We start from the raw sequence: 14,569 nt of genomic DNA, 5'->3' as shown, positions 1-14,569 counted from the left end.
TGAGGATTTTCAGTCAGGATTTAGAGTGCATCATAGCACAGAGACAGCACTGGTGAAAATTACAAATGACTTTTTAATTGCATCAGACAATGGACTTGTCTCTGTACTTGTCTTGTTAGATCTTAGTGCTGCGTTCAACACCATTGACCATCACATCCTATTACAGAGACTGGAACATGTAATTGGCAATAAAGGAGCCGCACTAGGCTGGTTTGGATCCTATCTATCAGATCGATCTCAGATTGTACATGTTAACGGTGAGTCTTCCGTGCACGCCAAAGTTAGTCACGGAGTTCCACAAGGTTCTGTGTTTGGACTGACTCTATTCACCTTGTATATGCTTCTTCTAGGCAATATTATTAGGAAACACTCCATAAACTTCCATTGTTATGCGGATGATACCCAATTATATCTATTTATCAAGCCAGATGAACCTAACCAGTTAACTAAACTTCAAGCATGCCTTAAGGACATAAAGACCTGGATGACCTGCAACTTTCTGATGTTAAACTCTGACAAAACTGAAGTTATTGTACTTGACCACAAACACCTCTGAGACAAATTATCTAAAGATATAGTTAATCTAGATGGCATTGCCCTGGCCTCCAGCAGCACCATAAGGAACCTCAGAGTTATCTTTGATCAGGATTTATCCTTTAACTCCCACATGAAACAAACTTCAAGGACTGCCTTTTTTCACCTACGTAACATTGCAAAAATCAGGCACATCCTGTCTCAAAATGATGCCGAAAAATTAGTGCATGCATTTGTTACTTCTAGGTTGGACTATTGCAATTCCTTATCATCAGGCCACCCAAATAAGTCCCTTAAGACTCTCCAGCTGATCCACAATGCACATGTACTGACAAGAACTAGGAAAAGAGATCATATTTCTCCAATAATAGCTTCTCTGCACTGACTCCCTGTAAAATCCAAAATAGAATTTAAAATCCTTCTCCTCACCTACAAAGTTCGTAATGGTCTGGCACCATTGTATCTTAAAGATCTCATAATACCTTATTATCCGACTAGAACACTGTGCTCCCAGGATGCAGGGTTACTTGTGGCTCCTAGAGTCTCCAAAAGTAGAATGGGAGCCAGAGCCTTCAGTTATCAAGCTCCTCTCCTGTGGAATCAGGTCCCAGTTTGGGTTCGGTAGGCAGACACCATCTCCACATTTAAGAGTAGGCTTAAGACTTTCCTCTTTGATAAAGCTTATAGTTAGGGCTGGCTTGGGTGAGCCCTGAACCATGTCTTAGTTATGCTGCTATAGGCCTAGACTGCCGGGAGACTTCCCATGATGCACCTCTTTCCTCTCTCTCTCTCTTTCCCGTAGTTCTGTGCTTTCTCGTTTCTCCTCCTCTCGCTCCTATTGTTAATTTATTAATATTAACACTACAAGTACATTTCTACTATTTAAAAAAAATTCTAGGTGGTATTTGCATTGTGCCTAATAATTATAACGAGTATGGTCTAGACCTGCTCTATAGGAAAAGTGCAATGAGATACACCATCTCTCACCAGAAAGTGTTACAACATTCACAAATATGTATACTGACTTTATATACGGAGGTACTATTATTGCAGCAAAGAATTGTGCGACAATGTAGAAGAGTTTCTTGTCTCTGTCCTCTCATCTTTCTTTTTCTGTGTTTTTTCTTACTCCTCTCTCTCACACATATACAGGTCACACAAACACAACCGCACAGTGATTGTGTGTGTGTGTGTGTACAGCAGGGGGAGAGTGTGTTGGCCCTCTGATTCATTTCACACCCCACTGGTCTGAGACCTGTGACTGTGGCTCTGGCCTCTGTCTGTTTCTCACACCCTCAGAGAGTACAGGTGTCAGGGGACACATGCGGGAGAAACACACACAGATATTCATGCACACACACAAACACACCATGTGACCTCTAAATTTTCTTTAACAGAATACAAGGTTGAGGGGGCTACTGAAATATTAAGCAGAAAGAATTGCATCAGCACAACACTTTAGGCTACTTCACAGCCAAAGACATTCCAGAAAGATTCCATTTCCTCTTAATATTCCTAATAATGCAGACTCAACAGAATTATCGTCATTGCATTTCAGTAATTTGTTGGATAAGAAATTACATTATTGTAGTGCATCATCCAATTTCCATCTTCCCTCTGCACGCAAGACAAAACACAATATTGCCTAAACATTACACAACTGTGCTGTGCTGTAAACTTAAACAGGCAGTTACAAGCCAAGTGAGGAAATAAAACTCTATTTAAGGCATAAATTCTATAGGTAGGAGAGAAATGTTCACACCTAGAAACGTCTTACTCAATATACAAGCAAAGTGAGAGAGGAAATGCATTGCAGTGCTTCACAAGAACATTTCCTGCCTCCTCTTTTTCATTCATGAAGCTAAGTTTACAAACTGCACATGCCCCAGTTTAGTGTCTTTGAGGTCTGTGTTGAGCATGTGTGTCGTTTCCCCTGATGCCCTTCATCACACTGGGAGCTGGGTTTGTGTGGGAGGTGTGACCCAAAGTGTCACCCACATGACTGCATGGTGCCAGGTGGACCGGGCATGTGATGTCAGCGCCAGGTGCCAGGTGGGCACCATCTCAATAATGCATCATGCCCAGCGCTGGCACTGGCAGGCGTGCCACTTTGAAGTGTTCCAGAAACATCTGTAGCTTGAGTTTTTAATTACCTTGCCTGTATCTCCCTGCTTCCCATCAATCCTTCTCCACTTCTTCACAACCTACATCCTTTCCATGTGTTTATGTATACAGAGCCACGAAGCTGCAAAATTCAATCAACAGGATAAACAAAATTCAAAACAGCTCCATGTCTTCTGGATGTTTGTGGAATATTCAGCAAGGCAAGAATGATCAAAGAGTCCTGTTAGATAACACACATTTACCATTGGCCAAATAGCAATCGCCTGCAACTGCAGAATGTGCATAGGCCTACTAATAGTCTCTTCCCAAACAACTGATCAGACTAAACAATGCTGTAATGAAAGGCTAGAAATCCTCTTTGATAGAAATTACTATCCTGTTTATTTTTTTACCAAAAATCTGTTTGCTAGAGAGAGATGTGATGAAAGATGAGGTGTGCCAGAGAGAAAAGAAAAAGAGGGAGAGATAGAGAGATGTACCAAAAAGTGGAACACATTTGATGTGTGGCAAGAGTCCAATAACCTCTGGACGTGAGAGGGAGCCCAGACTGCATAATAGCTTCTACAATACTACCATATAATGAATAGCTTCATAGCAGAGTCTAACCAATTCAACAGGGGGCCATAGACAAATTACCTTACACCAAATGTGTGCACATACACAACCCCACATGTGCACACAAATCCACAAACTGGTAGTATTACAATGGTTCCACCCAGGAACAACTGCTACACACACAAACACATACTGTACATGTGAACTCACAGCCCTTCAGGGTTGTACAAACTGGTTATTGCCAGCTAGTTGCATGCTGGAAGCTGTTGGCCGTTACTGGATTGGCCAGCATGGTGTGCTTGATTAATTAGCGTGTCATCCACATGCTATTAGTGTTCATCTGCAAACATTTAGAAAACTGGAGAGGAGAGAAATGAATGAAAGGCCAATGAACGTGGATTTCGGGATGACCAGACCCTGTGCCTGACAAATCATCTTATGGCCTTTTGAGCTTGAGTACAGCACACAAACTAATGAAAGGAAAGGGTTGTTAAATTAAAAGAAAGGCAAAAGGCATCAGAGACAGAAAAAGTGTCAGAAAAGGAGAGAAAGTTAAGTTCTCATGATACAGATAGCTTACCCTCCCATTGCAGACACAGAGTATTGGGGGGACATCAAGAAGGGTGCACCCAGGTTTTGTCTGCAAAGCTGTTCTCAAGGAAATAAAAGGTGCATCATAAATAGAAAGGGTAACCAAATCCATATTCTCAACAAAGCTGTAGCTTTTATGGTAACACAAGAAGGATGGGTCCATGTGCAGGGCAGGAATGTGTCTTATAGTCACATGTATGTGGGGATAAAATCTCGTAATTATCCAGACACTGGAAGACACTTGCGCACGTCTCCAAGTCTGCATGAGGACTTTGGAGTGTGGCACACTTGAGCCCTGGCCACTTCTGTATGTAAATGAGTGGGCTCACACAAACACACATGTGCATGCACACACACACACACACACACACACACACACACACACACACACACGCATGCATACATTTGTTCCACCATCCAGCATATTCATATGCCACGATCAGTGGTCGGCTGGTGTTCATTTCAAATGTCACTACAGTATGCTGGTTGTACACTGACATGCCCATGAGTGAAGCTGTGAAGGGAATTCTCACCAGAGGGAATAAGCCTCTCTCACACACACACACATTATAGGCACACAGCTGCAGCTCCACTGCCCTCTGCTGGTTACAAAAATGCACATTCTTTCACTCCATCCCCACTCTCGAAACCCACAACCTCCCCCACAGGGACACCCATAAAGCTCTAATAATAGAATATGGAAACACATTGTTCCTCTGCAATTATGACAATACACATTTTTATCCAAATTTTGTCAGACAAGATCTCGGCAGAGCAACAGAGACTCTGTGTACTGACATAATGAAATCACAACCACAGTCATCTGACCCAGTTTACTTCTGTTTCTTCTCCATGGTGCTGCAGCCTTCAAGCCCTGAACAGCTCTGTTAACAGTGGGAATTAATATGCTCTAGAATAAAGGTGGATTTCTCCATCCCATTGTGAGTCTTAAGACAGAAAATTAGATCCCCTGCACTGCACATCAAAGAACCACATCAACAAGCCATGAAAATGAGTTTTATTTTTTACAATGAAACACTTAACACAGATGTGGACAGTGGGTCTGCAACTGATGTAGTTAGCTTTAAAAGAATACAGCAAAAACAGTATTTGTTAGTATTCATCCATATATGCATGCACATAAACACCTGAACACTTGCAAACAAACAGACAGATGAACACTCAAAGCAAGCATTTCCTCTTTAATCATAGCTTTTTGCCATTGCAAAGAACATAATTGTAGTATAAGAACCAAACTGTTAGTAATCATGTAGAGGGTTTGGCTGGCGTTGGATAATTAGGTTGGCTGCGTGCGCCTCACTAATCACAGGGACATTTAATGGCAGCATGGGGTGAAGGACTAAAACAACTACATTTAGCTGGAATAAATTCACTGATCACTTATTCATCATGCACAATCCCTGTGGTCTCCCTGGCTCATTATCTGTTTGAGTTGAGAGAAACACAACATGGAGGACAAGAATATAACAATATCCTCTTCTGTGATCACTCCATGGTATGAGCTTCATTAGAATATATCAGCAGCATCCTTTGCTGTACATTTGTATTAAGTATTTTAAACACTAGACAAGCATCAGTCACCTGGTGATCATTGTTTATTCTGTTCTTTGAGTCCTGCACATTTGCTGGAGTTGTTACTGTACCCATATGAACTACAGGCACCATTCATTACATTCATTTATTCATGTATTTAACTAAAAAGTGTTTCTTCACACTTTTCCCATTCAAGCCAAAGTTAATCCCCTAACTGACCCTCCACCGTTACTACTTTAGACCCTATTACATATATTTTGTAGATTCCTGACCTGACAAGGTTCCTGAACAGGAAACATTTTTAAAAGGACTGACTATTTGCCAATACCCATTTAGTCACTATTAAGAGCAGTTGCCTGTGGGGCTGGCTACATAGGTGACCTTTCCTTGTCGTACACTGGCTGAGCACCCTTGAAAATGACTCACACACATACTAAAGCAAGCTTTCCTCTCTAGCCAATTTGAAATCTGCTTCTGGCAATGTCATTCACTCCAGCCTTTAGCACCTTGCTAGCTACATGACCTAATGGACTTACTTGAAAAAACATATGGCACATCATGTATCATGTACATTGTAGTGCATGAAGCCTAATTTTCCCCCCACTCCCCAAGCCAGGCAGCTAACCTTTTACCATCTCTAATCATCTTCCATATTGATTCCACAACTTTCTGTCTTGCGAGGAATACTTGGCAGCTCACACATGTCAGAGAAACAGAGCAGCATACATAAAACACTGACATAAAATGTTTTCCATTTTTATCTTTAAAAATTAATCTCTTCACATCATTATAAGGGTGGTGGTAAAAGATTTGCGTCAGAAGATACGAAATGCTCCATTTGCAGATAAACCTGTTTTGTAATTGCTGAAAGGTAATAAAGGCAAATTACTTTCTAAAGGGAGAGAGGAGATGAACGCTGAGTGTGCACCCACCGCTCTGTCCCACAGTGAGAGCCTCCAGTGCTGCTCAGGGCTCGCTCATATGAGCCATATGAGCCGGTCAAGGAAGCTTCCCTCAATATGCTGTGTGTGAAGGCAGCTTTATTACTGATACTTTGGTTGCTTCAAAACACAAAGCAAGTCAGTCACTTGTGTGGAGACTGCAATGGTGCTTCAATTTGACCAAAGCCCTGCTTTGCCCCTAAGAATAGCTGATGTTCTTTTAAGTCTAGAAAGGTGAATCAGTTGGCCTACATATTAATATTAGTGTGCAATATTAATATTAAAATCTGTGGGAAAACCTTAAATTCATTGCCAAGGCTGTAGACCTCTCATCTGGAGTTGAACCCAGTCACAAGGATATTGAATCAACTTAAATACCAAAATACTAAGATGCTGGTTACAAAGGACAGCATTTATTGTATATGACATGAATCTCATGATGTTGAATCTCAGGGCACATATACAGGAGAAATACAATAACTCAGGCAACAGCACTGGGCATACAGTATATACTAGTTATTAGTCATGCAGTAGGCTATAACATATTTTTAGGGAGTGCAGGCCGTTCCTCTTTTTAGCTCCTTTTATGCATTCGTTTATTTATTATAAATAAATACATTTTAAAGATATAATATATAATTCTTGATTGTGCAGTAAGCTGGACTGACATACTGTCAGTGTTGAGTGAAATTTTAAGTGTTGTGTCAGCATGTACTGTGTGTGCTGAGCAGGTTCTTACATGAACATGATCACGGACATGTTTGAAAATATGTCTGCACCACCACGGCCATGGTCACATCACCTCTTTGTGGCAGCAGCAGTAAAAGTTATTACCCCCACCCCAAATAATAGCCTGCAGAGTTCAAGTGGCTCACAGTTCTACAAAGAGCACTAAAACCCCATTAATCATCCAATAAACAGAGGTACCCTTTTATCAAATGACTGATGGCTTCTGGATATTTGCGATTGTGCTGTTGAACAGAACAAAATAGGGATTTGTAGGGATGTGTTGACACTCAGAGAGCATAACACCATTTGAACACCTTTGTGTGTGAGAATATAGTTACGGTTATATTGTTATATAGCTTTTACTGTGTTCATTTCTTCACTTTCTTTCTTCACAACTACGAGGTATCCCATTTACACTCCTGAAAGCACTAGGTTAAATTACCAGAAGCTACATCCAAACACAAATCTAAACTAAATTACTTAGCTTGATTTACTCCTCCCTACACCTCTGGCATCACTCATCATTTAAAGTAATTGCATTAAATCTGTCACAGGGGTAGTGTGATTATAGCATAAAATGGCCTGCATAATGGCTACGACATGTGGCTACTCTTTCTTTGAAAGATCCTCAAGTACCTAACAATTCAAAAACAATGTTGTTGCTACTTCAGGTCATGTGATAAACATGCTACACTTTTGATAATAACTATTCGTACAGCGCCATTAAGGGAGATTGGAGGTACAGCAGTTTAGACTGGAGACTACTCAGATGACACAAACAGCAGTATAGCATGATCTCATTTGAACAACAGCTTCAAAGTCATACTGTAGTATTGCTTTTGTCTTTGTCTCAGAGGGAGGAATGGAGGGAGGCTGATGGTGGAGAATGGAGGTGGGGTGAAGAGAGAGAGATGGATGGAGAATAGGAAGGAGGCGACAGACGTGGGCGATGCAGGGGTGGCTCAGGCTGTCGGGGACGAGCGACAGTGGCAGATGCATTACCAGCGACATCTCCATCCCTGCTGACGCCGGAGTCTCTCTCTGTCACACACACACATGCACACATGCGCAAACACATGCGTCTAAGTTGATTGAAGCCAGTGGTTTGGCCCCACACCAGGCACAGGGGGTAATGACTGTCACCCTTTTTCCCCATCAGCCCCCTGCCTTAATCAGCACACACACACACATAGTCACGCATGTACACACAGATACATATATATACTGTAGGTGCTATGTTTTCTCCTACTCTCTCCTACTTTCTCCTGCTCTCTGAAATGTCAGGCTGGCAGGGGGTTGTGTGGGGTTCCTCTGGAGAGCAATAAAAGCTGATTGGAGTTAAAACAGTTGGTCAGGCCTCCCCGCCCCAGCATCTGTTGGATTACAGTCAGCCAACCTGTCATCTGTGAAATGAAGGCTAGTATGGTAGGAGAGGGGAAAGGCCACAGGAGGGGACAGACAGAACAAATGAGAGATAGAGAGGGATGTGTGAGACAGGGAGAAGAGGGGAAGGGCACAGATTGGTTAAATAAAGGTTATTGTGTAAATTAATAGGACATACTGTGAAGAAATTGTTAATTTGTCCACATTTAGCCGAAGAAAAAGAAAGACAAGGGGATCAAAGACAAACACAGTGATGTGTGAGGGGTCGGACGGAGGGAAGGACAGACACACATGACCTTTGGATGAATCATTTCATCACTCCGTTCTCATGTATCACTGCCTCTGAGCACTGGGGGGCTCAGAGGCAGTGATACATCCCTTTGAACCCCCCCCCCTCCCCCCCTCTCCTCCATCTCCTCCCTCTCTACTGGTCTCTCACCATCACCGACTGCTGAACCCACCCACCACCTCCACCTGCTATGCCCCCACCTCCCCGAGGGAATCATTTTCACTCTAACAACTTCAATTAACCTTACCCCTTCATGCACGCATGATACACACATGCAACCATGCGCACATGTGCACACACACACACACACTCTGGGTGGACCATGCCTGCACATGCACATCTCCCCTCCCATATCAATCACAGGTGTTAAGGTCACTGGACTGGGAGACAGAAGCTTCGCAGAGATTCTCCAGTGACATGTAAAAGAATGTGAGGCTACCTGCTGCAGTATACAACACAGTGTATACACTGTCCTTAAACAAATAACAGAGACATTGTCATAAATCCTCTGAAATAATTAGAGCTGGGACAGCCAAAGGGAATATATTCAATTTCATGCTTGAAGAAATGTCTGCTTCATTTTCTGCTCCAGGATTAACCTTTTGGAGGTCATGGGCTGAGACACCTCAAGGTTGGAGGAGACATACATGTTCAGTGAAACTAAGGTGAAAGGAAGCTCCTACACACACTTAGTATCTAGGAGTTTCCCTGTGCCAATTTTCAGAATTATACAGCAGCCTTTTGACACTGGAATTGCAAAAATTAATCAAAAATCTGCTGCGCTGTGCTTGAATCTTAAAAGAGTCAAATCAAAGGTCCCCTTTGATACGAGAGTTGGATCATTGTTTCTGAAGCCAGTTGGGGGGGACTAATCTGATGCGCACACAGTTTGGCAAGTTCGTGGGTATAAAGCAAATCTGGAATTGAAAGATTGGTGGGCTTACCAGTCGCACCGTGGCAAACAGCTTCCAGGGTCTTTGGTCTCCCATTAAAAAGTAGCTCCTGCTTGTGTGTTTCTACGTGCATGCAAGCACATACGCGAGTTTACTTGCGGGTGTGTACTTGCATGTGCATGAATGCGTGTTTGTGTGTGCAGAAAGCGGAGAGGGAGGGGGAGGTTAAATCCACACAGCTGTTCTTGAAATCAGACTTGGCTGGTGTGTGAATGCCTGCAGGCAGGAAACTCATATCTACCCTTCCACTCGTTTTCATCATCATTTAGCTGCTCTATAACAATGCCAGGCTGCTGTTTAGGCAGCAAAATCCAAAAACTAACAAGTGCCAACATTGTAACTGAAGTGTTTTAATATGCTGTAATGATGGGAGAAGGGATGGCTTCAGCTATAATAGTACACCATATTGATCAAAACCTCTATTTATTCACCTGGTTTGCTTCACTCATCCTTATACTTTCAATAATAACTTTGAGACTACACAGATGAGAATACAGCCTGCCTGATCATGGCTTCAATTAGCACCTGATAAGGACCACGGGACTAGGACTGATTTCACATCTGATTACAATAATATGCCCTATGAAGCGATTAAGATTGCAGGCAAAAAACAAAGTACACTCAATTAGATATACTTGTATGACATGTAAATGTATGCACAGACACACAGCCTTTAATTCTGTACTAAAACACACCCAATCACTCTACAACTGCCACATCCTTTCCCTGCACCCAGCAGAGCTCTCCCTGGGCTTATCAGTGCATAATTGCTGTTGATTGGTGTATTATTGCTGTGGTTAATCTGCCTGTGGGTGGCTAATAAAGGAGCTCCATCAGGGATGTTATCAATCGTAGACAGAAGGTGTGCATGGAGCGAAACTGGAAGCCAGGAAAAGGAAGGAGAGGGAGGGCTGAGAGCAGGCCAAGGAAGGGGGAAAGATATGAAGGAAAGGAAGGTGAGTAGTGACTCTGGGATGGAAGGGAAAGAGGAATAAGGAATAAGTATTTGATTCATGTTGAAAGACACGGAAGGACAAATCAGCAAGGAAAAAGCAGAAATCAGACAGGATTGTGGATTTAAAATGTGTGTGGTTCAGGATGCGTCCATCTGAGGTGAAGTAACGTAATGTCAGTGGGCTGGACGTTGTTCTGAGAGAGTTGTGAGAGTGATCTCGCTCCCCGGAGAATCCTTTTATGATTGATGTGGCCTTGTTCCTCGACCTCAGTTCTATTTCTAAACAGAGGCTGGAGGAGGACAAGGCTGTGGCGAGGTGATTAGATTCCTATCCATTACGTGGCAGGCTGAGACAGGTAGGATATCACCCACAGTAGACACACCTCAGTCCCAATGCCCTGTGCAATAACAACGTGTTGGCAACTGACCCGGTGGAGTGAGAGGGGGAAGCTAACATAACAAACCAGTGTTATTCCACTGGGGGGCAAGCAGTGATTGAATTGGCACACGCTCCAGAGACCATTGAAAGCAGTTGTGGAAGATGCAGACAAAGACGAGTAATTCAGTAGCAAGGACAAGAAGAAGTTGCTTAGAGTGTGGGAAAGTTTGCAGTACATCGCTGTAGGCAAACTGAGGACATTAAACAACAGGAGATAAAGTATGATTTCACACAAATCTAATGAAACTTAATCTGTCCCCAGCAGTGTTTTATACTGTCACAGTCACACACTGAAGTTTTCATTATTTTTCAAGTCAGGGCCCATGTGATAGATGTTGTTTAAACTGAAGAGCTGGGACTGCCATTTGAGGCGAATTGGCCAGGGGATCCGAGTGGATACTTTTGCTGCCTTTGATTCAATACAGTATTGTATGTATATTATTAGGTAAGTATAAATATGGATAAAGTATAGATTTTGTAGTTCTCTGTCCACCTCAAAACTGTGAAGTCTTAGTAAACCAATTTTCTTCAGTTTTGATCCACTAAGATAACCTAGTAGACTCTTTCTACAACAGCAGCCACTACTGTGGATAATAGGTCAGTAGGTGAAGGCCTGATTTTTACACTGTATATATTAATATACTGTACATGTCATTGCTTAATTTGGCATTTAAGTTAAAATGTGATAAATATTCTATGACCTAAAAAAACTTTACCACAGCTTTGGCTGGATAGAAAGATTTTGTGAGACAGATTCATCTTTGTGATTTTAGTATGCATGGGATGAGGAATCCAGAAAGCTGACAACCTTCACTATCAGGTAATGCTTCATGTTATCCACGTAGAAAGTAGTGCTCGAATTAGAAATAGAATTCAAGTCCATGTGGCAATGTTATCAGTGCAGAAAAGAGCCTAGAGGTTGTTCTACTGCCTTTATGATAGCACCTCCTGCTGGTGAGCTGCTTGAAAATAACTGTACATTTAAAAGGAAATTGGATATAAACAAAACCAAGAAGAGACTGGAGCAGGTGAGTCTTCTATAGTAATCTCATTGATCAGAGCTGAGATCCATTTTACAAAACACATGAAAACAACTGACTGACACAGTTCAGTCAGCCAACTCAAATGAGATGGATTATTTTGTGAATGCAGAATATGTACATAGGGCAGGTGCTATTTGACATCTAGGCTCTGACCTCATCACTCCTAAAAGATACACCAAGCTCAGCACAACAGGGATCGGGGAGTGGCAATATGAACTTTCTGACCATAGACTCAGAGGCGGATGCTGTGGTGGAGGTGGAGATTACGAAATGTTTTATGAACAGCAGCAGGGGCAGCAAGTGACTGCAGCAGTTACAGCTTTCAGGTGAGCAGTGCAGAAGCAGGTGTATACTTGAAAATACAATATAATACATACATTGTTTTTGTATTTATTTTATAGATTTTTTAAAATTGGCAATGGGATTGATTTGAGCATTCTATCAGTCACTGTATCTAGACTTCATAAGAGTAAATCTATCATAATGTTGCCATTATGGGGCATTTAGTCCTATCAGTGAATTGAATAAATCAGTCACAAAAAAAAAAAAACTTTAAATTTCTCATGATTGACACACTGACACTAATAATGATGCAGGAGGGTGGCTTATGGAGTATGGAAATCATATACATCATCTAGAAGACCTGGATTAAAATCTCCATGTCAGTAAATATCTGGCCTGCAAAAGTGTCCTTGAGCAAAGTGCTAAAACAGGAAAACACAAGTGATGGTCTTCTGTGGCTGCAATCTGACCTGCCTGTGAAGGACGACAAAACAAAGAGAATGCATTTATGACAAAATGTTCTTTTTAAAAAACATATCTATACTATGTACACCAACTGTATTTAAAACCAAGGATTGTAAAACAGAAGAAGGAACGGAGATGTAAGTGGGAGTTTAATCTATTATAACTTTAATGTGTATTCAATTAAGTGCAAGAATAAACTATTTTGTATCCATTTAAGAACTACATTTGAAACTGAAGGCTGAAGATCCGTGGTTCACTCTAAACTGAGCACATCTATTTGCATGACAGAAGTGCTAATCTGCTTGGATTTGTTTCTCAAAGGATTTACAACCCCAAACATTAGGAGTAAACACAAAGCTAGTGTTTCACTTCAACATTTGATTATTAAAGTAGACTGGAATGTTATTATACACTTCTCACCTGTTGCCAAAATGGTTACTGGTAAAGGTTTACCGTTTAAAATATCAAACATTAAACTGGTCAGAGAGCTGATTTAACTGTTGTGGATTTGCTTTGCTTTTTGTCAATTTGTGTTGGTGTTTTGTCATACATAGGATATTGTGAAACATGACCTAACATTCAGGACTTGATGTTGCTCAAATACAAAGAGTCCCATCTGTGAAGGTTTTTTTTTTCTCCAAATTGTGGATAACTCAATATAGGAACATTTTAAAAATCACATAACTTCATGTTTCTCTGAATAGAGATGCTCAAAGGACATCCAGGTGTAAATAGTAGCCTACACTATATCTGGAACTGGATAGTCTAAGAGCACAATTGTTTGGTCCCAGTGTAGGCCAAATGGTTGATCCAGAACAATGAAAAAAATGGAAATGCTATGTTGTAACAAATATGCAACTCCCATGTCTTTTGTCAGTGGAATCAGCTCTATCAGACTAAGAAAATTCCTCAGATAGGTAACACAAATGGCTTGTTACACTAGTAAGGGTTGAGTAATAGGTCTTTGTATTGTAATAACTTAAAACACACAGGAGAGGGCGCAAAAACTCTGCTCTGGTAGAATGATGACATAATAAGCCCAGCTGTCATCCAAATACCCCATGTTATTTCAAAGTGGCCATTTCCTTTCAGTGTCCATCACATTACATGTAGGCTACCCTAAAACTAAAAAACTAAAACATAGCCTGGTGTGTTAGGCTTACATCAACAGCCAAATGAAATAGGATATATAAAATTTAAAAACTGTGTATTACTGTTCCACTAGGCTATACTTTACACTAAATATCAGATATTAGACATGAAGCACATTTCACCCAAAGTTCAACCCCTACATGAGTCATAAGACTCATGTGTTAGGACATCCCCACTATACGTAGATTATTACTATATCATGTATCCGGCAACTGAGCCATGGTAACAGCGACATTACAAATAGCTTACAAAGTGTTCTTAAATTAAATTATAAATTAAAAAACGAAATCCGGGTTGTTTACTGTAATTGGAGATGGTAGAAATGCAGAAGAGACCGGCCAATAGGCTTCTGAGAACATCTTTTCGTCGATAATCATTTTCACTATCCCTGAACTAGCCTACATCTTTGCTAAGAGACAGATAGTCTGCCAACCGACGTAATTTTCCATTGCGCTGCCACGTGTGCGGTTATGCAGCACACAGCGGCTCGTGGTGATAACATGATTCTAGGACGCGAACAAAATATGTCGCATACACCTATTTTTACAATTACAAAACAGGCTACTTCTAAATAATAAAA

At 41.3% G+C, this 14,569-nt stretch overlaps 1 long non-coding RNA gene across 1 annotated transcript; it reads right to left on the bottom strand.

Moving 5' to 3' along the window:
* Positions 1 to 12,347: 12,347 nt before the first annotated feature.
* On the bottom strand, positions 12,348 to 14,425 carry LOC122875109. The gene is made up of 2 exons (XR_006377749.1): positions 14,292 to 14,425; positions 12,348 to 12,846 (listed from the first exon to the last, which is right to left on the bottom strand). It is a non-coding gene; the product is annotated as an uncharacterized LOC122875109 (long non-coding RNA).
* Positions 14,426 to 14,569: the final 144 nt, after the last annotated feature.

This window comes from Siniperca chuatsi, linkage group LG4, assembly GCF_020085105.1.
Source record: "Siniperca chuatsi isolate FFG_IHB_CAS linkage group LG4, ASM2008510v1, whole genome shotgun sequence".
Taxonomy (NCBI): Eukaryota; Metazoa; Chordata; class Actinopteri; order Centrarchiformes; family Sinipercidae; genus Siniperca; species Siniperca chuatsi.
The sequence above is the reverse complement of the archived record's forward strand: the minus strand, read 5'-3'. Positions and strand labels throughout refer to the sequence as shown.